Source organism: Lagopus leucura, unplaced genomic scaffold (assembly GCF_019238085.1).
Source record: "Lagopus leucura isolate 7727_CA_CO unplaced genomic scaffold, USGS_WTPT01 Super-Scaffold_100159, whole genome shotgun sequence".
In the NCBI taxonomy this organism is placed as follows: Eukaryota; Metazoa; Chordata; class Aves; order Galliformes; family Phasianidae; genus Lagopus; species Lagopus leucura.
In genome coordinates this window covers 10,802,156-10,828,886 of record NW_024962335.1, presented here as the reverse complement: position 1 = coordinate 10,828,886, position 26,731 = coordinate 10,802,156, and the positions used below count along the sequence as shown (strand labels likewise).

The 26,731-nt window shown below is 40.7% G+C and overlaps 1 protein-coding gene across 5 annotated transcripts in view; it reads right to left on the bottom strand.

Moving 5' to 3' along the window:
- Positions 1-26,520, bottom strand: part of LOC122190075 (activating transcription factor 7 interacting protein) — a 152,651-nt gene extending 126,131 nt beyond the window's left edge. For 3 of the 5 annotated variants that reach the window (XM_042889781.1, XM_042889777.1, XM_042889780.1), the window contains exon 1: positions 26,454-26,520. The gene's annotated coding sequence lies outside the window, so the exon portion shown is untranslated. Of the gene's footprint in view, positions 1-12,199; positions 12,538-26,109; positions 26,221-26,453 lie in introns of those variants that run through there. The other 2 variants (XM_042889778.1, XM_042889779.1) reach the window with 2 other exon arrangements.
- Between the last annotated feature and the right edge of the window lie 211 nt (positions 26,521-26,731).

The following is a 26,731-nucleotide window of genomic DNA, read 5'->3' as shown; positions in this document are numbered from 1 at the left end:
CAAAACTTCAAGTAAAAAGGATATAACGTCCTTAAAAATATTTTTCATTCTCATAGAATTATTTGAGTTGGAAGGGACCTTTACAAGTCACCTAGTCCAGCTCCCGTACAACAAACAGGGAGACCTACAACTAAATCACGTTGCTCAGAGCCCCTCCAGCCTGACTGCGAATGTCTTCATGGATGGGGATTCCACATCCTCTCTGGACCACCTGTTTCAGTGCTTCAATACCCTTACTATAAAAAGACAAAAAACAAACAAAAAAAACCCTGAGAACTTTATATCCAACCTAAATCTCCCTTCTTTTAGTTGGAAACAATTTTCTCTGTCTTGTCAGAACAGACCGCAAAAGTGTCTGTCCTGTTCCTTCTTAGAGTCCCCCTTTAGATGCTGAAAGGCCGCTACCATTTCTCCTCAGAACTTTCTCTTCTTCACGCTGAACACTCTCTCTACGTCTTCTTAGGGAGATGGCCCATCTCTCAGATCATTTCTGTGGCTCTCTTCTGGATACGTTCCAAGAGGTCCGTGTCTCCCCTCTACTGAAGACTCCACATCTGGACATAGTACTTAGGTGAGATCTCACCAGCATGGAGCAGGGAGGCAGGATGAGTTCCTTCTCCCTGTTCACCACTCTCCTTTTGATGCAACCCAAGATACAGTCAGCTTTCTGAGATGTGAGGACACAGTACTGGCTCATTTTCAGCTTCCCATCCACTAGTACCCCCAAATCCTTTTTGATAGGGCTGTGCTCCATCCTTACATCCCCAAGCCTGTACTGATAATGGGATTTGCCATGACCCATGTGCAGACCTTCTACTTGTCTTTGCCAAACCTCATGAGGTTCACTTGGGCCCACTGTTCAAGCATGCCTATGTCTCCCTGTTGATATCCTGTCCCTCAGGCGTGTTGACTGCACCAGACAGCTTGATGCCACCTGCAAACATGCTGAAGGTGCACTTGATCCCAATGTCAGCATCACTGATGAAGATATTAAATGGCACTGGTCCCAGTATAGAACATTGAGCCATCGACCACCAATTTCTGGCTACGTTCTCATAATCAGTTCTTCATCCACTGTACAGTCTACTTGTCAAATCTGTATCTTTCCAATTTGAAGAGGAGGACATTACGGGGGACTGCGTCAAAGGCCTTACTGAAGCCCAGATGACATCAGTGGTTCTTCCTTTGTCCATTTATACAGATATGCCATCATAAAGTCCACTAGGTTAGTCAGGCAGGACCTGCCCTTGCTGAAGCGCCTGTGGTTATCCCATATCACCTCCCTTTCTTTCATACGTCTTAGCATGTCTTAGCATTCAGGAGGATCTCCATGGTCTAAGCTCCATGATCTTCCCCAGAAGGTGATGCTGATACGTCTGTAGTTCTCTGGGTCATCCTTTCTACCCTTCTTAAAAATGAATGTGACTTTACCTTTTTTCCAGTCAGGAGGGACTCCACCTGACTGCCACGATTTTTCAAGTATCAATGAGAGTGACTTGGCAACTACATCAGCTAGTTCCCTCAGGAATCTGGGATGCACCTCACTGGGATCCATAGCCTTACAGATGTCCGAGTTCCTCAGGTGGTTGTGATTCTGATACACACTTACAGTGGGAGCATCCTCCCAGTTCCCACCTTCTGAACCATCTGCTCAAGGGCTGTGTGAAGAGTGGCCGTTAGTGAAGACAGAAGCAAACAAGCTGAATACCTCAGTCTTCTTCTTGTCCATTGTATTGCCTGCCTGTACTGCTCACTGGGGAGAGCATGCCCTTCTGGACTTTCTTTTTCTTGTTGATGTATCTGTTCTTCTTTGCAGACATTACCAAGTCCAGTTCCAGCTGGGTCTTGGCCTTCCTGACCCCAACCCTACACGGTTTTCATATTTCCTTATCCTTTTAAAATATTATCTTTCCTCTAAACCGTTAAAATTGCTGTACATAACTACAGTATTCAAGTCACATTGAAAGTAAAGGATCCCTGTAAAGTTTTTTCCAGTTACAAATCCTAGACCAATGTTCCTCAGCCCCTTATTTCTACCCTCTGGCATTTGTTAGTAAAAATCCATAAAACACAGCAGTATGTACTTCCTTCCCCTTGCATTTTTCCCCCCCATCCCCTTCTTGTCAGCTCACCCTTCAGACCAGTATTTGATCCAGCCTCTTGGTACATCAACATAATGAACATAATAGGAAAAATTAGGAAAACGTAGCCAGAACTAGCAAGTTAAAAGGACTGCTTTAGCAATGCTGATCCAAAATACTGGAAGTGCACCTTTGAAAGTAATACAGAAATATTCTATTACTCAAAGAACAAGGGCTATTCAGAAAGTAATGCCTCCTACTTTATTTTATTGGCCCACGTACCAGAGGCAGATGGTGGTGATATGGCAGTAGAGGTTAAACCTTCTTGCCAATGTTACATGTTGTTGCCATGTGACAGATGGCAGCAGAGAGAGGGGCAATCTAACAAAATGGCATCTGACATGGGAGCGCGTGTGAAGCAAAAGTGTGGAACCTAATTCCTCCATGCAGAAAAAATGGCACCCACTGGCATCTGTCATCACTTGCTGAACATTTATGGAGACCAAATAGTGGACAAGCAAACAGCACGGTGAATTGGTGGGTAGTATGTTTTGGCTGTGGCAACAGGAATAAGAAAGACAAGCTACATTCCAGATGGCCATGCACAGATCTCATGCCACAAAAGGAAGAGTGTCTCAATCAGCTCATCTGCACAAATCAGTGGATTACAACCAGGGAACGGTTGTAATAATACGGAGATAAATGTTGGCTTCAGTGTGCTGGAAATAGCTGTAGTAAGATTTGTGCCAGGTAGGTCCTGCAAATGCCCACACAAGAACACTGTATGCAAGCTTGCCAGAACAAAACAAGGCTGAAGGTGACAGTTTTCTAGACTGCATCATTAACAGTGGCCAGACATGGTGTCACTGCTGTGAGCGGAGTCAAAATAGCCCATAAAGTGGCAACATATAAATTCCCTGTTGAAGAAAGAGTTCAAGATGCAGCCTCTAGAGAGTAAAGTGATAAGCACTGTCTCCTGGGATCTGGAAAGAGGCGATCCTTTTGGACTTCCTAGAACAAACAATTCCTCAACTCTGACTACTACAGTGCAACCCTGACTATGCTAAAGGATCAAACTTCCAGACTGAGGCCAGAAATGTCAGCCTTTCTCTTGCAATACAATAATGCCAGGTCTCGTATCAGTTTGAAGACTGCGGAGCACATAGGCAGTCTTGGCTGGACTGTCCCATCATCTACAAATCAGAATTATCTTGAGGTAAGGAAATGCCTACATAAGGTTGCTATACAAATGCATGTCTTCATAATGCATAGCCGACTGATTTTAGCTGAGGAAGATGCCACTGACAATTACCAAAACGAATAACACAGGCTTGTGTCTAAAGTAGCATCTTGTAACCCTTTCCACAACATTTGCTAGGGAGCGATGCATGTTCGTAGTCTGGCCATCCCAGAAGACATCACAGGATGTAACTGAGAAGATATCGTGGTAGGAGGATGGTTGCACTGAATGTCTTGGAGGTCTTTTACAGCCTTGGTGATTCAATGATTCTGTGTCTTAAAACAGACAGATCTCAAGAGACTATATTGGTGTGATCCATTTCTCTGCCTCAAAGTCACATGGGTAAGTGGATAGTCAGGATGCTGCAGAAGCACTATGGGAAGTAAGAATTTCCCATGCCAAGAACAGAATCATAAAACTAAGAAATAGTTGGCACTAAGCAGTGTTTCATTTCTCTGGCTTTCTTCCCTTCTAATCTTTAATTCTGAAATAAAGAATCAAAACTGGACTTGGCAAAGAGGCAACCTCACCAAAAATTAAGTCAAAATGCAGAATTTGTGGCTCATCATGTACCATAAATCACTGTATGCTTTTTAAACTTCTCTACTGAGGACTTCATCAAATTGAGACAAGGCTTCAAACTGTCACAAAAACACTGCAAAGTACATAGTATTTCTGGTTATTTCTTGGGCTGAATTCTTGATCTTGGGACTATTCTAATACTGTGGAGAGCAAATTTTACAAAATAGGGGGTATCCCTGTAATTTAATTATATTACCCACAAACAGAAGTCATTCTGGAGATTGACAGTTGTCATTAATTCTTTGCTTCTAAGAAAAGAAAATTCCACAAGCTAGAAGCTCCAAATGTCACTGCATAAGCATTTTTTCTCCCACAAGTACATTTAAAAACAATACGAAAAAATAAAGCAAACATGACCCAAACCCTCCAATAATCAAAGATCAATTTCAGTGCTTCACTGTTTTTGCTGGGGATTAGTATATTTCTCCTACACACTATTTTCTAGAAAATTATCAACCACCAGAAATTCTAGACAGTACTTCTAATCCATTTGGTATATCAACTCAGCTGTATTTATAGGAACACAGAACACAAGTAGCAGTGTATCTTCATGGAGAAAAACCTTAGTCCAAGCAAAGTACAATGCCATGTTTCACTTGAGTTCTGAAATGCTCAGAGCTTCCACATTTTAAGGACAATAGGATGCAAAAATAGATGCTATAATCATCCATGGTAAATACAGAAGTTAAAGAAAGGCCTTATGATCACACAAAATAAAACTCAGTAGCCTAAGCACAGGTAATTATAGAAATTTTTGGGGCTCTAGATTTTGTATGAGGCTGGCAGATGTTACATAAGATCAAGAGGAGACCAGTGCTCTTCTGGAATCACAGTTCAGTTCTAGGAGTCACATCCTAAAGTATCTAAAATGGCTCTGGAAGACTATGTCTGGTAAGCCAGTCATATCCTTAGAAACTACAACAATGTATTATGCTTACACAGTCATTGCTGCTCAAGTATAGAAAGCATAAGGCAAGTACCTAATTTCTTTTAAGTTGCCAACAAACCATTCAACTACTGCAGAGAAAAGTCTCTTAAGGACTAATAAAAACCACCAGTATTTTGCAGTATATTATTAATGTTTCCGAACCCCCCCAAAGCAACATTTTCTTGATTAGGTGGGTTGTACCAGCTCAGTAACAGCTGCAAATTAATATTTCATACCGTACGTAAAGAAAGGTTTCATTAACCCCTTAAAAGGACAGAGAGAGATGGCAAATGAACACTATTTCCCAGTTTTGACTCAAATATGAAGTCCATGTTCATACTCTTGGAAACTTCTGCTAAGGTCTCAAGTGGAAAGTCCAGATTATGTAGATAGTGAACTTCACCACTTTGTTTGTTCTGTTTAATTTCCACAACAATAGCTCACAAAAGCTTAGAAAATGACTTTGTATTAAGATTCTGAATGTGTTAATATCCCCTACTTGTCCTAAACAGGATTAAAGGAATTTCATAGAATTTCTAAGGAAAATAAACAAAATAGAAATCACTTCACCTATTGACTGATGTTGAGAAATTACCTGTCTGTAACACTACTTCCAACTCCAGTTACCTACCATTTTTTCTTTCTGCCTGATGACTGTTCACCCAAACAAGTGATTTTATGAACAGTAATAATGATTCATGAAATAAAACATCTGCTTCATGGGTAGGTGAAGACAAGCTTCTTTTCACCATTTACAAAATACACAGCATTATCATTATTTGTCATAACATGACAATCTGCTCATAAATGCAAAAGGATATCAAAAATCCACCTGTAAATTAACATTAGCTTGAAAATGCTCTATAAATAAAGAAAATATTGTTTAGGTCTTCAACTGCACTGTAAAAAAGAAAACCAAGAAGCAATTCTATAAGCTAACTATCGGATTAGAAAGCACCTTTTTTTCTATCTTGGCTTTGTGCCAACCTGGGAACAGGAACCCAACAAAAATCAGCACCCAGGTAAAGAGTTTAGTTAAATCTCTTGATAACATTATACTGAGAACATTACATAATTCTGTATAAGCATGTGACTAGTCTCATGGCACAGCATAATGTATAAGAGGTCTGGGAAACATTTGTTGCCTTCTTGTATACAAGTCATCTGTTCATCTTACGGATATCTTATAATTTTAGAGTAATATTCTTTTGTAATGTTTTTGGGCAGACCTAGACCATTTATGCCACATTTTCAAAGTATCAGGTCCACGACTTCACACAGTAGCACTGTGTGTTCAAGTTCACAGTACTCACTCAGTTTCAGAATAATGAGAACACAATGCTTATGCAAGTATCTTGTCTGGAACAGCCTTCTTTACCGTCATGACACATGTAGGGGACACCCAAATGGTTTCCTCTCAAAAAATCAAACCATTCTAAGCTGACTTTATAATTCAGAACTGACTGAAGTTAGAAGTTTAAGCACAAGTACTAATATATATATTTTTGAATAGTAAATGAACTCTGAAAATTTCCATCATTTTCTCAAGATGCACAGTTCTCCAAAAGAAGGCTGCTGCTAACAGTATTCTCAAGGAATGCAGGGGCTACAGCACTATCGCAGATGGCCCAGTGGGTAAAAAAAAAATGCTACCAACAATTTTCAAACTACTACATATGTAGCACTAGAACGGAATAATTAACTACCACAGCTATTTGGGAAGAAAAATTTGTTCTCTGCTTTTTCCTAAGTAGTGTACTGATCACCAAAGTGCTTCCATCTTCCTCTAAGACAAGCCAGCAGTAAACAGGGATTCATTTATCAGGAATGCATAGTGCTCATTAGCAGACTTAAGATTTAAAGAAATAAAAACATCCCTGTGATAAAGATTAAAAACCACTCAGGATTCTGCATACATGCAAATGACACTACCTACTAGGAGAGAAATACTTTTAGCTCTTGTCTGCTCAAGTATTAGTCAGTCTTTCACCAGTTCTGTAGATGTTAAAGTGCTTTCATTATTCCACAGGCTGTTCCAACACCCTTGCTAAATGAGTGCTAATTTTATGTTGGATAAAATCATTTTTCTGTCAGAAACAAAGTCTTTCCCTAGAGAAAGTTCATCTCTTAATAAATTGAAAACAGTTATGGTGTGTCCAAACCAACTGAGAGCCTGTATCGTCTAGCTTAAGTGGTACCAGAGTTAAGTTTTAACTGGAGAGTTTCTATGATAGCTGGATTTTCTGTGACAGATGAACAGGCTCTGAAGTGGTTTCGCAGTACCTCCTTCATTTCTGAGTTGACTGATTGTCTCCTAGACTGGAGAATTTTTAATTTTTAATCTTTTACCAGATTTGCCTTAGATTGTCAGCAAGACTTCTTGGAATACATATGTAGCCCTTGTGGTGGCACATATGGTACATGACTTAAGCTGCCCAATAAAAGAAAGTAGAAACAATACTAGAGCTTTTTCACTTTGCAGCTAGCTTGGGAAGTACCACATTAGCATGGCAAGGTTTGGTTAGATAGTTAGCCAAGTCTTAGTCAGGCTAGTAAAACACTGCCATGGTTCCAACTGGAGAACTTCATTCATACAATAATGAAAATTAGACTATATGAAAGATGTCACACCAGCGCCATCCCACATAACCCAGATACAGAGTTGCCAGAGCAATCAAGTCATACATTAGCTGCTTCAAGGCAGTGTGTCATCTAAGTGCCATAAGTTAGTGATCCTGTTCAGTCTGCCTTCAAATCAAAATTGGAATGTCTTTCTGGAGGAAGGAAACCCCTAACACAACAGATACTGAAAACCTGGAGGAGCACCGAGATGGTTAAGGGCTGGAGAACATGGCAAATAAGGTTAAACTAGTGAGCTGAACTTATGCAGCATGAAGAATAGACCGCTAAAAGAGAACTGGTCTACTCAATAGACAAACCTGCATTTATACAGAAGACAAAATCCAAACCCTTTAGAAATTCACAGCACACTGACACAGATGCAGCCTGCAACAGTGGAAATCCCAGACAGACACAGAGAATGATTATTTGCGATGAGGGTGGCCAAACACTGAAACAGTTTGTCTGGAGAGGCTGTGGAATCCTCACCCTTGCAGATTTTCAGACCTCAGCTTGACAAACCCTGAAGTAACCTTATCTAATTTTAAGATTACCATCTCTTGAAGATGTCAGATCAGAAATTCATTCCAACTTAAATTTTTCTAGAACTGCTTCGAAAATAACATCTATTTTATTATCTTGGCCCAGGATGACAGAGGCAAATGGTGGTGATATGGCAGTAAAGGTTTTACCTTTCCAACAGTACTGCATTCAGTTTTGTTGCCATGTAACAGATGGCAGCAGAGAGGCAGTCTAACAAAATGGTGCCTGATGTGGAAGCGCGTATGAAGCAAAGGTGTGTCACTAAACTCCTTCATGCAAAAAAAATGGCACCCATGGAGACTGACCAATACTTGTTTAACATTTAGGGAGACCAAACAGTGCATGCGAGCACAGCAGTATAGCGCTTTTCAGCAATGTCAACAGTAACATGAAAGACAAACAACATTTCAGGTGAACATGAACAGCTGTCACACCAGGAAATGAAGAGTACCTCAACCCATTTATCCTCACAAATTTGTAAATTATGACCAAGGAATGGTGTACTAACAGCTTATTGGCTTCAGTGCACTGGAAAGACTGCAACAGCTGTATGTTTTGATGGTGGCAGCGTTGGAATACTGCAAAGCTGTGTCTCACAAATACTCACAGGAACAGAAGGAATACCGCATGCAAGTTTGTCAGAACCAATATGAGGCTGAAGGTGACAGTTCACTGGATTGACGTAATTACTGGTGACTAGAGGTGGTGCCATCACCATGAGCCAGAGTCGAAACAAGAGTCCATGGAATGGTAACATGTGAATTCCCCATTGAAGAAAAAGCTCAAGATGCAGCCCTCAGCAGGTAAAGTGATGTGCACTGTCTTTTGGGATAGGAAAGGAGTGATTTGAATTTCCTGGAACGAAGACAAATCATTACTTCCAACCACTAAGCTCAAGGCTCAAACTTCCAGAGCCTGAAAGCTTAAGCCGGATAAGACAGCCATCTTTCTCTTGCAACATGGTAACACCAGGCCCCACACCAGTTTAAGACGGTGGAACACACTGCCAATCTTGGCCGGACTCTGCTACCACAGCTACTCTACAGTCCAGATTTGGAGCATTTTGACTTCCATTTGTTCATGTCGATAAACAGTGGACTGTGTGGGGAACATTTTCCTAGCAACGGCACTGTTGTAGCAACTGTGAATCAGCAGGGTCACCTCTATTAGTGCGAATTTTTACAAGCATGGCAATGCAGATTTTTGTTAATCGCTGGCAAAAATTCATAGCTAATGGTGATTACATTGAAAAATACTGTTTTGTAGCTGAGAATGTGCTCTATCGAATAGTGTTACTGTGCTGTTTTCATGGAAATACACAGACATTACTTTCAGAGTGACTAAAATATTCTATGTTCCTTAAGCAACGTAATTTTCACGTCTTTTCCTGATATATATATTTTTAACATTACTAAAACCCTACGGTCAAGACCGTAACCTGTACTGATGTGGGCTTCATATCATCAGTATATCCAAGGCAGCTTAAGAAAATAAAATATATTACTTTCTTACTCTTGCTTTATATTCCTCAAAATTTCAGCCCCTCTACATTAGCTCCACACTTGGGATTCTGGCTCTCCATTTTTTTTGGGAGGTGGAGGGTCTGGGGGAGAGGGCGAAGGGGTTTTCTCTATGCCCCCTACTTAATCCCAGAAAACAGTTTCCTGTTAAGCAGGTACATACATTTACAAACAACCAATACAGAATGATTTTAGATTCTGCTATACAACAGACTGTTTGAACAGGCCTCATTGGTGATTCTTTTCACCATCTACAAATCAGCAGAACTTCACAGTACCAGCCACAGAATCATAAAATATTTTGGATTGGAAGACACCTTTAAGATCATCTAGTTCCAACCCCCCTGCTATAGGCAGGGACACCTCCCTCTAGACCACATTGCTCAAAGCCTTATCCAGCCTGGCCTTGAGTGCTTCCAGGGAGGGGGCATCCACAACTCCCCTGCGCAACCTGTTCCAGTGTTCCTCCACTGTCGCAGTAAAGAACTTCTTCCTAATACCTAGTTTAAATACACCCTTTTCCAGTTTAAAGCCATTTCCCCTTGTTCTGTTGCTGCATGCCCTTATAAAAAGTCCCTCCTCCACTTTCCTGTAAGAATCCTCACTTGGATCATGCTTCCTCCAGTAACAATGTTGTCATTCTCCCATTCCCACAAACTTTCAGAAAGGCATTCAATTTCCCTGATACGTGTGGTTTGTTTTTTTGTTTTGCTGATGAAGGTTTTACACCAATGCATAACTGCATTATACATAGTGAGCATTAATGCCAAGCAACTGTGCTCTAAAAAAAGAAAATTCTTTTTTTTTTTTCCCCCTCAGATAAAATTTTATATCCATTAAAGCACTTTGGTCACAGTTCTCTTAATATTCTTTCACATTTACTGAATCCATCACTTCCCCTCTACTCCTCCCCAAACTGATATTAGCCTGAATAGTTACTTAGATTATCTTTCCTTTGGCCTTATTAATCACAGTTTTCCTTTCAAATGATCAGTTTCCTAAATTTTTTTCATGTCCTACTCAATGCCATTTTTCTCTACTATTCTCACACTTAAGCTTTCCAAAGTGGGGGAGAAAGGAATAAAAAAGCAAAGGCCCTTGAACTGTCCCTTTCATATTGAAATGAAATCCAGACAGATTGAAACAGAATTTGCCCTTCATAGACAACCTCAATGGTGGTTAACTATAATTTGTGAACTTCAGAAAATCTACCACCTTTTTTTGTCTTACTAAAAAAAAAGCAAGCATTGAAGGTTTAAAATGAAATCAGATACAAGGAAAAAAAATCATTTGGAGCAAGTTGTTGACATGCAGTGTTTATGTTGCCATATCAACACAGACATATACCTTTCTCTATTATCATTCAATTCTTCTCAGTATCAGCCAGCTGTAGCTCTTTTCTACCACGCACAATACTCCTGGCCTTAGTTCACAACTTCAGAACAGTTCTAGCAGATTTGGTCTCTATCAGTGCCTCATTTCAAGTTCAGATAGTCTGCCTGCCTACTTTGCCCCTCTACTTTTCACTCCCTTTAAGTCATCATATTTTTCCATCTGGACCACACAACTGTCTGCTGTCACTTCCATATCCTTACCTTAAGCTGCCATCTACCTTTAAGTAATTGACTCTTTCCATATTTTCTTTGGCCTTTTCATGCATCTCCAATATATATCTTCTTCACCTCAGAGACTTTCCAAATTAAGTTAGTTTCTTCTACCTTCTCCCCTTTCCTGTCTCCCATCCTGTCAATTTTTTTATTTGTAAAATGGCAACAATGCAAATGCATTTAAGCAGAACTAGCACATCTGCTCAATGCAGTATTTTCATGCACTGTGTGCCTAACTATAGCACAGTACTTTAAGAAATTAAGAGTACTGCCATTTAGTTAAAATTTGCTGCTTTAAAATGAGCTTATTGTCTTTTTTCGATACTATCTGATGGGGCAGATCAGATAAATATCACAGTTTGACCCGTTTGCTATTTACAAATACATCTTTTTAAAATTCACATAACACTTGTGAATATGCATTTATACTGAAAGATAAATGTCAGTTCAGCATCTTGTGCTTTGATAAGCTTTACCACCTCACAAAGATGATAATTAAACCACAATGAGTGGTTTAAGACCATTTAAGACCATGAAGCCAAAAAACCCCTCTCCCCTTGCCCCCCTCCCTCCCCGCAAAAAAACAAAGAAACACACATCACTGATATGTTCATAGAATCACTAAAGTTGGAAAAGACCACTAAGATCTAGTTCCTTCAATTCAACCTTCTTAATTCTGCACCCTGTTCAAGGATAGGCTCACAGCAGGGCTATGGCTCTGTGTGCCAACTGGTGTCTCTATGGAGACAGAACACTAGTGAGACACTTGGGGTTGGAACCAAGCAAAAAACAACAATATCAACAACAAAGTACTTCCTAGAGATTTTATTATTTTTAAAAAGTCTTCAGTTTAACTTACACAAACATTTTACAATAATTTGTAGTTAGCATTCTCTCTAATGACAGTGACCCAAAATTAACTACAGCAAGCACAACTGACTTCCAGGCTTCACAGAAAAATTCCTGATTTGAATGTAATAAAACTGGCATTTTGCCAACATAGGGATGACCACCTAAGTGGAAAAATAGCTTCAAAGGCCTCTGAAACATTAATGCAGAAAATCAGTAGCTCATCTTACCTGTGGAGAATTTGACACGTGCAAAATGAACTTCCTCCTCTGAATAAGCCATTGACATTTAGCTCATTTGCATAAGAAACAAGAAGTACAAGTAGACTTCCAGGTCAGCCATCTTGATACTAAGATCTTATTTTGTTTATATAGCAGCAAATTATTTTCGATCCAGACTGAGCTATGCTATTGTACCTCTCTGCTAGCAGCCTACATCCGCTTGTTAAAGCATGCTGGAACTGCCACTTATTCACACAAGTGAATCAACGTGTCACTGCAGCTCAGCGAGCATGCCACAGCCTCCAAGTGAATGTTGTAACTGCAAGTGTCCACAGCCGGAACTCTTTGTGCAGCCTTCTGTGCTGCCAACTATTAGCACTGCAGCAACTGTGTGCAGTGAGGTACCTCCCACATACCACACAGTGGTACCAACAAGCATAAATTTATTACAGCTCAGCAGAAGACAGCATACTTAAAATAAAGAAGCAGGCAGAAAAAATTATCCATGTTTTCAGACACCAGTAATCTAACTACACCTAGGCTCTCTTGTACATCCTTTTCAAATTCATCAGCGTTGCTCTTCCTACTCAGATACCGAAACGCTTCTGTAATCCACGCAAAGTCAAGTCCATGACACATGTTACTTGCTGCCGAGGCTGAGCCAGACTGCAGTTACAGCTAGCTGGCGCCAGTAAAAATTTACATAAAGGGGGCCTCATTTCAAGACAAAATTGCAGCAGAATATTGCCAAGCAAAGCTCCCCACCCCCACACTGGAGACAACTACATGTTCTAGAACATATACCTATCTGCTTACTAATAATCCAGATCCCCATCAAAAGTGTGGCTCCTACTGTTTATATTAACACTGGCAATGGTCTCCACAAAAGAAATGCCACCTTGAAGCAGGAATGCTGAACATTGAATTGTTTGGAATAATTTTGGTAAGCATTCCATAATAATTTAAGTAACACTGAATAAATGCGTACGCTCAATGCTCATACCATCAGCTATTATATAACTGATTTTTCCAGCCTACCAATAATAAGTATCAAGTAGAGCAGCTCCATTTTTAACCTACTGTGACAGGTAACATGTTTGGCCAGTTTGTTTAAATTACTATTTCCTTTTTTCCCCCCTCCCCTCTTCTGTCCTCACCATGTAGGTAGAGCTGTGGGCTTTGTTTCTTTCAAGTACCTAAAAGGACATAGTGGCAGGTAAAGAGAGAAGCCCAGATTTTAGCCTCATTCGGAGTTCAAACAGTTAATGTTTTACTTCTTGCTTTTTCATCCAGTTGCCATCCAACAACCTATATTACAGTCAAAGCCCTGTTATATTAACAAATATATGATATTTTACAAATGCCTATTCTAACAGTCACTGTATTTTGATGGGGAAAAAATAAACCAGGCTTTGCTTACTATGAAATCTGTTTATATAAAGGGTGAATAGTTGTGCAGTACCTTTCCCCAACCCTCTCCATTTGCAGCCTTATGAGAATCTCTTAGGGTATGACACAACTGAAAGTAAATATACTATTTATTATGCTATACATAAACATTTATTTGTGAACCCTGAAAAAAAGCTAAACCCACAATAATGTTGCGCTGCACATCCTGCAGCGCTGTTTTAGGTATGCTGTTACACCATTTAGCAGAACACAGAAAGAGAGAAGTAATGGAGACAGAGGTGCTTGCCAATTCCAGTCAGGCAAAAGCACAGCCACCTCAGAATCAGAGAATCCTACTTTGCAGTCCTGACCTCTTCTTGCTCTCTACACTATTTTTTCTTTAAAATGTTAACAATATCAGGGCTGGATTACTTTTAATGCCCCCTTTTCACTGTGGAAGTACAATTTGCTGTAGGGCTGGTTCTAGGTTATTTAAGAATAATATAGTTTACTTATCATACTGTCATAAAGATACTGATTTTGCATCTGAAAGTATTTAATAATGCAAATTATTTTTCATTAGTTGTTACAATTCAAGCTCAGAAGTTGTATCCAAAAGCCTGAAGAGATGTGCAAGGCAAATACTATATTTTTTCCAGAATGACTGTCACAGTAGAATGACAATCATTAACCATTTAAGTGATCTGACTCCACCATTATTTCATGTGCATCTTTTGATTGATGTTACTTTCAGATAGATGTATGTATGTTAGCACATGTAAGCACTGTGCAGAATACATCCTTTAGCGATGCTTTTGTTGTTTACAGAAGGAGTCATTTGATGAACATGCTCAGAACTGGAAAATAAAGGCCACCAAGTCTGTTTTTAAAAAACCACAAACACTACCCTCCCCCCCTGCCCTTTGCATTTCCTATAAACAGCTGTTCCCCCATCTCCCACCCGAGCTCTCCAGCTTTGCACACGAATACCAGCATAGCAGTATAATTCTTATCACAGAACGCGGTACTAGTTAACTCATTCTACCTCATTTGATTTCCTAGCTCAGGGAAATCCAGGCCACAGTTTGCAGCCAGCCCTGAGGATGAGCTCTCCAGCTACTGTCTGGGGGAGGCACCACCCTGCTTCCAGAACATTCTCTGCAAAGTCAGCCACACTCCCTTGGTTTTACGTTCCTTTCCACTCCTTGCTGCATGTCACAGCATGTACAAGCTAGTTATGACAGAGCTAGTTCTCAAATGCAAAATATTTTCCTGTAGGGGAGGAATTGTTCATTCGGTATTCAGGAACACATGAATTAAATTATAAAGAACAAGAGAATTAATGAGAGGACTTGCTAAGCTCCAGATCAGCCGTAGCAACATCTGTGTGCTGCAGCCAAAGCAGCCTTATCCATCCTGAAAAGTAGTACTGACCATTCTAAATACTTCCAAAAGGTAGTGGGTTTTTTTGTTATTATTTATTTTTGTATGGGAGAGTAATGTGGTAAACAAACAAAAAAGCCATTAGCATATTCCTTTCCATCCTTCAGGGAGTGGCATTACCAAAAACAAAGTCTGAAATGGCTGCCTTTATTTCCCACACTCAGTACAGTCAAAGACAACCATACAGACAACAACAAAAAAACACAAAACAGAGCAACCACTGGAGGACTCTTCCTTCAAACACAAATGCAATTTTCTAGTCTGTGATCAGAAATGACCTCAAAGAGCAGATGTTACAGTCAAAAGTAATGGGGCCAGTTGTGCTCAAAATAATTATTATACCTATATGGTTTTAATCGGTACATACGGTAGAAAATATCCTCAAATTTTAAATGTCACAGTTGATTTACCTCAGATTAGGAAAGTACAAAAAAATCTGCAACTGAGTAATTTGTACAAACATTTCATCAGCAAAGTTCATCTTACAAGTAAATCATGATGAAATCTGTATTAAAAAGCTCAAAAGAAAAATAAAACACACACACACACACACACAAAAAAAAAAAAACACAAAAGAAAACCTTATGGCCCTGGGCCCCCTTTTGGCAATACATTTACATACAGCCCAAAACATTCCCTTCTCCTCAGTCTTTGCGTCTTTTCCAAAGCATGAAACATAGCAAATAATTCACGTAACAGCCACGAACTTGGTAGCTCCCGATTACAAAAACATGGTGGGACTGCTCCCATGACTGGAGTGCTGCAATGGATGGCTATAAGCTCTTCAAAAAGGACAGGCAAGAAAGAAAGGGTGGTGCCTTGCCTCTCTATGTTAGAGAGTGCCTGGGGCTGGGAACGGTAAGGTAGAGTCTCTATGGGTAAGGATCTGCATAAAGGCTGAAAAGTCAGACATCCTGGTGGAGGCCTCTTGAGATCATTAAAGGCATTAAGGTCGCAGGCAGCTTGGGCTGCAGTGACCACACCCTGGTTGAGTTCATGATCTCAAGGGATGTGGGCCTGCCAAAGAGTGGCATAGGGACCCTGAATTTGGAAGAGCAAATTTTAAGCTGTTCAATGGACTGTTGGCCAACATCCCCTGGGACGCTGGCTTTAAAAACAAAGATGTTGAGGACAGCTGGCTACTCTTCAAAGATGCCACCGAGAGCAAAAGAGCTCTCCATCCCTCCGAATAAGAAAGCGGCAGAGAAGGTAGGAAACCGGCATGGCTCGGCAAGGACCTGCTGGGCACGCTAAGGACAAAGAAAGGCACGTACAAGCTCTGGAAACAAGGGCGTGTCACCTGGGAAGAATACAGGGATGCTGCCTGGACTTGCAGATGTGGGATCAGAAAAGCCAAGGTGCAGGCAAACTGAACTTGGCAAGGGACGTGAAAAACAATAGCAAGACTTTCTACAGGTACATTGGCTACAGGTACAGAAGAGACAGGACAAAGCAAGTGCACCTCCTTTGGTAAATGTAACAGGAGAAGTGGCTTCAAGGGACGAAGAGAAGGCTGAGGTACTGAATGAGTTCTTTGCCTCGGTCTTCACTGGCAGCCAGGATTCCAGTACTTCTCACATCCCTGAGCCATGCAGCCCTAAACCTCCAGGTGGGGACCGGGGTGGTAAATCCCCCCCCACTGTGAAGACAGAGCAGGTCTGAGACCGCCTCATGAGACTGAATGTGTACAAGTCTATGGGGCCAGATGGTGTGCATCCCACAGCTCTGAAGGAGCTGGCTGAGGTGGTTGCTGAGCTGCACTCCTTCATATTTGAAAAGTCGTGGCTGTCAGGTGAGGTCCCGGATGACTGGAGGATGGGTCACGTCATTCCCATTTACAAGAAAGGGAGCAAGGAGGACCCTGGGAACTACAGGCTGGTGAGTCTCACCTCTGTGCCTGGGAAGATCATGGAACAGATCCTCCTGGACGACATGCTTGATCACATGAGGAATGGGTGTGTGATCTGTGACAGCCAGCATGGCTTCACCAGGGGAAGGTCATGCTTAACCAATCTGGTGGCCTTCTATGATGGAGTGATGGCATCAGTGGACAAGAAAAAGGTGACCAACATAATTTACCTGGACTTTGACATGGTCCCCCACTACATCCTTATCTGCAAATTGGAGGGATGTGGATTTGATGGGAAGACCATCCCATGGACAAGAAACTGATTGAAAAGCTGCAGACAGAGGGTGGTCATCAATGGCTCTATGTCTAGGTGGAGGCCGGTAACAAGCGGCGTTCCCCAGGGGTCTGTCTTGGGACCAGTGCTCTTTAACATCTTTATCAATGACACTGATGATGGAATTGAGTGCACCCTCTGCAAGTTGCTGACAACACCAAGCTGAGTGGTGCGGTTGACACAGTTGAAGGAAGGGATGCCATTCTGAGGGACCTCTACAGGCTTAAAAGGTGGGCCTGGATGAACCTGATGAGGTTCAAGACAGCAAAGTGCAAGGTGTTGCGCTTGAGCCGGAGGAATCCCAGACATCCACAGACTGGAAGGAGCGGTCCTTAAGAGCAGCCCTGCGGAGAAGGACCTTGGTGGATGAAAAGCTTAACATAAACCAGCAGTGTGTTCTTGCAGCTTGGAAAGCAAATGGTATCCTAGGGTCCACCAGAAGAGGGGTGGCCAGCAGGGACAGCGAGGTGATTGTCCCCCTCTACTCTGCTCTTGTGAGGCCCCAGCTGGAGTACTATGTCCAGGTCTGGAGCCCCCAGTACAAGAAAGACCGGAAGCTGTTGGAGTGGGTCCAGAGGATGGCCACGAAGATGATCAGAGGACCAGAGCACCTCCCCTATGAAGACAGGCTGAGGGAGCTGGACTTGTTCAGCCTGGAGAAAAGAAGGCTGCGGGGTGACCACATTGCAGCCTTTCAGTACCTAAGGGGAGCCTACAAACAGGAGGAGAGTTAACTCTTTGAAAGGGTTGATAACAGCAGGACAAGGGGAAATGGTTCTGAGTTAAGGGAGGGAAGGTTTAGGTTGGATGTTAGGGGGAAGTTCTTTCCAGAGAGTGGTGAGGTGCTGGAACAGGCTGCCCAGAGGGGCTGTGGATGCCCATCCCTGGAGGTGTTCAAGACCAGATTGGATGGGGCCCTGGGCAGCCTGGTCTTGTATTAAATGGGGAGGTTGGTGGCCCTGCATGTGGCAGGGGGGTTGGAGATTCATGATCCTTGAGGTCCCCTCCAACCCTGGCCATTCTGTGATTCTGTGTGATCCTGTGAAAGCATCTAAAAGAAGTAAGTTTAAATAGCACTACAGTAAAAAGTTGTGCTCCCTTTCTTTTAGAAAGGCAAAATGCTGGTTGTCTCATTACCAAATACACACACACATTTATGTGTGAGTATGTATGTTCATGTAAAAGTTTTGGTCATTTGAAATTTACATGATGAATTTATTTACTGAACAAATACTGAAAAATGGAAGGACCTAAACCTACAAATCAAGACAACGCAAGAAAAAAATATTATCTTGCTTCACTGCTAACTCCTTTGAAAATATATTCTTGATAAAACCATTGTAAAGTTTACAGCTAAAGATAAAACATAACTGTTTTAAACTAATTATAACCTAATTAAATATTCAAGATTCAAAGCAGTTTTAAGTGCTTCATAACCATTTAGTTTTACTATTTCCAATCAAATCTGCCGCTTGAAAATTAGTTGCATGGATTAAAGAGTATTGCATTAATTGAGCAATCCATTCCAGTTTGTTTTGAATTCCACCTGAAATTGTTCGGTCCCAGTATATCTTCTGAAATATAAGATGCAGCCATGCAAATTGAGACAATTCTTAGTTTTAAAAGGAATATGAAAGTAATCAAGGCATGCTAATAGTTTACAACTTAGTAACAAACAAATGCAATGAGCACTTCCATGAAGAACAAGTAAAAAGTAGAAGTGTTTTCTTAAATGCACCTTTCAAAAAGAAAGAAAAAAGTAAGAATTTACTCACTCCTTCAGGGTGAAATATTGTTGGGTATTTTTCTCTTAGAAATTTACATGTATGCAGTATTGTTACCCCTATATTAGTTACATTATATTAGTTATATATGTTACATATAATATATGTAATATGTTACATTAGGAACTTAGGTGCTTCTGGAAACCTACCCCTCCAAGCTCACCTATCAGAAGTACAAAACTAATCATTCCAGAATGCAGGTCTTAAAAGCGGAGGAAATGCAAACAAGAACACAGAGCCCAGTCTGACAATGCATCTATCTCACATTAAAAACAAAGTTGAAGTTGATAACTCATTATACACAACCACTTCTGAATCAAGTAACGCACAACTGATTTACATATTTAATAAAAGCATCTCTTTGCATCCATTAAAGTGCCATGCTTCCATGTAGGTAATCAATGTTTTTCAACTACTAAAGAACAAAAAAAAATACTGAAAACATGGGAGGAAGGGAAAAAGAGTCATCTTTTCAGCTACTGTATACCCGGACTTCTGAAAACAGAAGAGGTTTTCCATGTTAACACTGATTTCAAGACCTAACATACTGCATGCATCCCAACGTCCATTTTACTGAAGAAAAAACCATCCATCTACATCACACACTTTACTACAACAGAAACACTCTGTAGCTCCCTTCTGAACCAGTTATTTCCTACAGCAATTCCAAAAATGATAATGTTTTTCAAAATGTCCTGTTATAAAGTAAATCAAAGAACAAAGGAAACAAAACACTGTGGAGACAAGGAGAGCTTTCCTCTAAGCCCTGGCAATCTCCGTGCATCGTGGTTTTTTTCTAAAATGGAAGTTAACTTACTTAACTGACATAAAGGTTTGGTTTTCAAGCACACACACACCAAAAAAAAGCACAAAAAGGACTGTATGAGAGAACTGATGTATTGAAGTCTAACAAGTATTAAGAACCGCTCCTTAAATGAAAGTCAAAAAAATATGCTACCTTCCCTTTTCATGTTCCCCTGAATGAGAGGTTTAAAAAACAGCAGAAAACAGAGCCAATACTGCTTGACAATTTCCACGTATTTTCAAGTCTCGTTACGCTACTAACAAGCATTTATTATAAATAAGGCACATGTTAGCAAGATTTCAATAGGCCTTACTGTCCAAATTCTCAGACATTCCAAAGTGCCCAAGTGGTTTCTGTCTCTTTAACTATCTTATCCAATCAACAAAGGCCACTACAAACTAAAGTTCTTTAAGTCAAGAATGACTGAAAAAAACTGCACCAGTGATGAAAACAAGTAATAAGACTACCTACCAGCTTCACCTGCAATCATACATTGTTATTATTCTTATCACTGACCTGTTATCCTAAAGCAGGAAAATCTTACGAGAACTAGATTTACAAGATTTACAATTAGTTGAAGTCAAGAATCAACCTGCCCTTAAAACATCACTAAAACACAGGAATTTAAAATAATCACTTCTTTACACCAGACACAACGGTAAGTATGCAACATCTCTGACATGCACTGTCTGCTCAAAATACTTCATTTTTTCAAAATGGTGCAATGCCAGTAACACTAGAAGATCATTTATGTGAGCAGATTTTTCAAAACTAATTTAACCATGAAGTACTTTGTTACAGGACATGTAAAAATAACCATGAATCAAAATGCAAAAATATTGAAGGAATAAACTGTTAAGCGTTTAATACGGGCTTCCACAATTTTTGCATTAAGTTCACCTTCAGACAGGAAAAATATTATGAAGTTACTCAAATACTGATGAGTTACTCAGCTCTTCTGCTGCTTCTGAGATGCCTCATGAGAACTTCAAGTAACTTCCTACTTAATTACTCTTAAATTAACTAGCGTCTAGCTTAAGACCCCATGAAGACCTTAATTAGGTAATTTAGACAGACGCAAACAAGTACTAATGTGGAAAAGCATCTTCTTTCTCATACTCCTTTGATCAGAGCACTGCTTTTCTCCTGTTTTCATGGTCTTGGACACCAACACGTATCAACTATGACAGATACCCAGGCAACCTTCAACAAGTAACATGCAGTAAATACCTAGGTCATATGAAGCCACTAGCACCTCGAAACTCAGATTTCATATAATAAAAGAACAATTTACTTTGAATCTTTCATTTTATTATTTGCAGTAGTTCTGCAAGATTTATACTACTGTTATTCTTGAACAATAACTGCTACCAGCAAAATAATTTAATATTTATATAATTTTGCTATTCCAGTGTATTTATGCAGGTTTTGAAATTTTAATTTAACATTGAAAAAAATTAACTTGCTGAAAATACAATATCAAATGTAAATCTAGCCACTTGATAAAGAGTTTATTTTATATGTTAGTTAATATATGAGGCAAGATTTTGAAAAATGAGCAGCATGAAGTAAGAGCTCTTCTGGCCTGGTAAGGATGTGAACCACAATTAAATCACTTATTAAACAATACATATGAGTGCGACCTTTGACATCTTCCCAACCTACCCTGTAACTGAGAAAGGATAGAGATCTATGAATTAAGTCAGTGAGAGGAGTAAAAGCAACAACAACATGACAACCACTCTCCTGTTATCACGAAAAAAATTACAGTTCTTCAGAGTATTTCCTAGAGGTTAAAATTCCAAATTTTGTTCAGCCAAAATGATAGAATTGCTCCTCAGCAAAGCAGAGCTGGTGCTTACCTCCAAGGTCTGAAGCATGTGATGTCAACAGCTCTGCTTATTTGCACACAATCAAGCTAAACTGCTGCAATCAACACTTTGTCAGCCATTTTGAAACTGCACTGTCTCAGCTACACTGAAAATATGATTAAGATGGCTGCAATGTGCACTCAAGACCAGCCATTCAGTGGCAACTCAGCAGTGGATAAAGCTTTCATACAGCAGACCACCTCCCTGCTTGCTACACTGCAACAAACTGCAAAGGCAGAGGGGGGCCAGATAAAAGGTTTCTTAGACAGGCAGAAAACGGTTAATGCATGGCTGCAACATTACCAGTGGTGTTCTGAGTAGCTGCAAAAAGAAAACAAAAATAAATGAAGATCGGTCAGATGTTAAAAGATGCAGCCTTGCTAGGTCTGCAATCCAGAATTTGTATCACATACTCCAAATTCTTCCTTACTCCAGGCAGTTCAGAATCCATGTCACACATCAACAGCCAGAAACAGAGCCAAATCATGGCTAGAACTGACAAGGATTAGGAATTAATTTTGAAGAGCAGCTTTTTTTTTTTTTTTTTTTTTTTTTTTTTTTTAATTTTTTTTTACCTTTTTAAAATACCAGCTGTCTTGAAACATTAGTTGATCAATAATTTCACTTGGGAAAAAAAAAAGGAAGATAGAAATGAGGAAGCTGCTAACAACAACAAACCACAAATCAAGAACACTGAAGAACTTTAGTAAAGAATTCACATACCTAATTCTTACATAATATACTGCACCACTGTTGTTTTTTGTTTTTTTTTTTCTTCCAGATACACCTAGAATCCCTTCAGTAATTTTGTTAGTGCTGCTGTTGTTTTGGTTTTTCAGTTTGCTCCTGAAGACGTAACTGATTTGAGAATTCAGGGGAGGGAGGAACAATGAAGTGAGGGAGGGGCTACAGGCAGGGGAGTGTTAGACAAATACATGACTTTAATGTAAACAAAATATAATACAAGATCCCAGCTAAGATCTGTTCATTAGCACCAATCATCTGCTCTCATCCAGGCAACAGTACATGAGATCTGGAGGGAGTACTGCCATATCTGCCTTGCTTTGTCATGTAACCTTCCTCGAAAATCCAAATATAGCTATTTTTAAATAACTTCAAGAACAGATGGAGCTATTTTGAAAGAAATTAACACTGAATTATTCCTAACCTTTACCAAAGAAGTAGAACATGCCCTCCATCCATTCTTTTATGAAAACACTAAGCTTACGTAACTGCATGTATCTGTCGCCAGTTGTAGTTGTTTATTTCAGGACTGATTATTCTTGCCAGCAGAGATGTTTGGTGTACTCATCAACACTAGTATTGGAAATTTAAAACGTTTAAAAGCACTACTTGCCTAATACAAGAACAAGGAAAAAAGCATAGTTTGCAAAAACAAGGGAAAGAACAGCCATACATGTAATCAACTATTAGTAGTCAAAGCATTCAATAAAGCACACTTAAAGTTCAAATGCCCAAAAGACAAGCCTCTTAGCAAATTTTTGAGTAGACAATGATTTCAGTATATGCAAAATGCTTTAAAATTACCCACTACACTGAAGCTTTTCTTTGTGAAAATCTATTACTCCATCAAAATTAACTTTGCAACAAATTCAAGAAAATAAATAAATGTTTCTGAATAACCACTTAAAACTCCACATTGCCTAAACTTAAGTTTAAACTTCATATACAAAAATGCCTTCAAGCTTACAAGGATTTACAGTAGCTTGCAACATCCTTAAACTCAGATTTGCTGTTTCATCTATAAGCAAGTATTCATTTTGATTCCTATTGTAACAATGCTTTAAATGGAAGAGAAGTCTGTATTTACCACACCTACAAAAATACTACATCAAAACCTGAATTCTGATCTGCACTTCTAGATGTTCAACCTAAACCTGAAATGTTTTCATCTGGAACCCAAGAACCGTGCCTGTACAATACTGCGTTCTCTAGCATTTGGTCTTAGAGCTCTGTAGATGAAAACTCTCTAAGTTAAATAGCTGTCACTACTTGGTTTAAACAAAACTAATATATTTGGAAAAAAAAAAAAATCACTTCCATAGACCCAGACAGAATAGAAACAATATCACACTCTGACTGCAGCGGTAAATCACCTACTCACAAAGCATCATGAACACAGAGGGAATGATGTGTTAATACAGCCATCGAGTCTCAAAAAACTCCATCTGAGTGCTAAGACATCAGAGGAACATACTCAGACTTCACTTCCATATATTCAACTGCACAACTGTGTTAATTTAACATTAACTAAATATCAACATAAAACCAGATGTTTAAGTAAACACAGAATTAGTATTTAAATAACTCATCTATGAATACCTTGGTCCAGAAACCATTAAAGTGCACTCATATTAATGCTGAATTACTATATTAGCATGGCACTGCAATTTTTTTTAAAGAGGTTCCTCAAAAACAGTATTGGAATGACTGTTTTAATTTATCCATGTAATCCTGTATCTTACTATGAATCAATTCTGTTAAGTATGATCAATTTCAAGTCTGTACAACAGCCAAGATAATCTTGCCAAAATAATTTATACAGCAAAATACAGAACTGTGCCACGTTATCACAAGAATATCAGTTCAGCACTGCTACACTTTGTGGCAAGGTTGCAACTGATAAGAAAGCTTTTACTCTGAGCAATGTAGTAGGTCTACTAAGCTAGAAATAGAATAATGAGAACGTGAAGATCAAGATTGTTTGAAAAGAACACACAATGAGCAGTTGATTATAAACAGCAACAAAAACAGTCCTATATTTATTCAGTTATTAATTATAAAAACATACTGCTATCTAAAATGAATAGTCTTTTATGCATTATATGTACATAAGAACTTGATTTGGTATTTGTGAAGCACACCAAATAGTAACAAAACCACCAAATATGAGGAACAAATAGTGGGTATAATTGGCATTATTCATGAATTGTATAGGTCCCCACATAAGCATTAGAGAATTCATTTTATGCTAGTTCTGACAACCACTATTAGTCCCACTTCAGTAGTCTGAAAACTGAGAAATTACCTACCCATGACCACATACCAAATAGTACCTTCTTCTGTGCATCTCCCCCTAATTCCCCCAAAGAATTCTTAATGTTCAAAGTAATACTGTCTTTCATACCTTCCCTTGGGACTGTAGAAAACAGTAAATAATCAGAAGATGATAATTATTTTTTATGTTCATATAAACTCACCTGTATAGAAAGTTCATATCTGATTTTTTTTCATTTCGTACTTAATCAGACACTAAGCACACTTTCCATATTCTTAAGAATATAAAATTAGTAGCGGTAATAAATGTAATTAGGGAAAAAATTATGCTAGATAACATCCTGAAATATATTCAAACTTGCAAGAGAAAGACAAACAGCATGCTTGTACAGTATTCTGATCTTACAGATGCAGACCCCAATGAATTTATCGTAACAATAATGTATTTGCTTGCTTGATCTGGGATATTCACCAAACAGGAGCATGCTACTAAGTGTTCTAGCTCTGCTATTTAGAAACCTTGTTCAGTAAGGCAGCCAGATGCACAAAGTGTTCTTTGTCTGTGATTGCGCAAGGACTGCCATTTTAATCTCAATGCTTGTTGCCAAAAACATTTGGGCCGGGCAGTGCCCATCTCCTCTCCTCCCCCAACAATTCCACCCAATTTTTCCATCCAAAAACCCTCCTCGCGATAATGGTCACACTGTCGTTACAACATTAGAGTTATTGCAACATCACTGTTACGCAACAGAACATTGTCACGTAGGCATTTCCACTGAATATCTGTTGAGGGTTAAGAAATGGGGAATGATCCACCTCTGACAGTCAGAGGCGTACATCTAAATTACAATGTAGCGCTCATTTGATTTCAATGCTTTAGTTATTTTAAAAGCACTACAGATGCGCACGTGTATTTTTGACAGGAATACCAGACCGACGCGTCCCTCGTTATGTTTGACGCAGGCCTCTGTGTCAGCCTTGCGAGCCAACAGCTTATTGAGGGCAACCGGGCCTTTTCTTCCTTCTCTTCCTTCCTCTCAGCACACAAGCCTGTGCGCTTCAGAACTTCCATCTCAAGTCCAACCACCACACACCAGCGCAAAAATAACAAGCATTTTCCTCTTTGCTGCCCCCACAATGCATATAGCGCAGCGCTCAGGCCTGGCGCCCGCCATACTGTGGAGGAAATCCCCGAAAAGCAGCCAGAAGCACGCAGACAGCCACTCCCAGCCCCGCACAGCACCCAGCGGAGCACTCGGGTTCCGCCGTCCCACCCTCACAGCCGCGTGGCGCCTGTGCGCCACAGCGCCCACGCCTCACCTCAGCGCTCGACGGTCACACGGCCGCCCCCTGGGCGCTGAAGGGCACCCTGCGCCTCCAGGACCCCGCACGGCGCCACGTGCCCCCTGTACCACACCGCACCTACCTGTGAGCCGCGGCCGCCGCCGCAGGGGGTCCTCCACGCGTGAGGGAGGGAGGAACACGCGTCCCCGCGCCACGCTCCCCACCTGCTGCCACCTCTGGACGAAAACAGCACCACGCATGCGCGCCGCCGCCTGCACTGGAGCCGAGTCACGTGCTCCCATGCAGTATGTGCGTAGCTGCGCTACTGCGTGTGTGCGCGCGGCGCGTGTGCAAAGCTGCAGCCCCGGAGCATGCGCACTGCCTCCGCCGCCGCCGCCGCCGCGCAGGGCAGCGTTCCACATAGAGCGCTGCCGCTGCCCGGCAGCCGCGGAATGCTGAACGCCGCCCGCCGGGATCTTTCAGTACCTGACTCGCCGTGCCCGCCCAGCTCTTGCCTCAGCGCCCGGCAGCCGCCGCTCCCGCCTCCTCCGCGCTGCCGCCGTAGATTCAAAATCGGACCCCGCTCCCGGCACCAGCACCGCCTCCTCCCCTCGCACGCGCCGGGCCGTTATGCAAATCGCTCTCGTGTCCCCTCCCCTCTCTCGGTTGGCCCCGCCCCTTCCGTGGCCGGCAGTGGGGCTGCCACGGAGCCGGCCAATCCCGAGGCCGGTCATCCTCGCAGCATGCAAATGAGTCTCCCATAT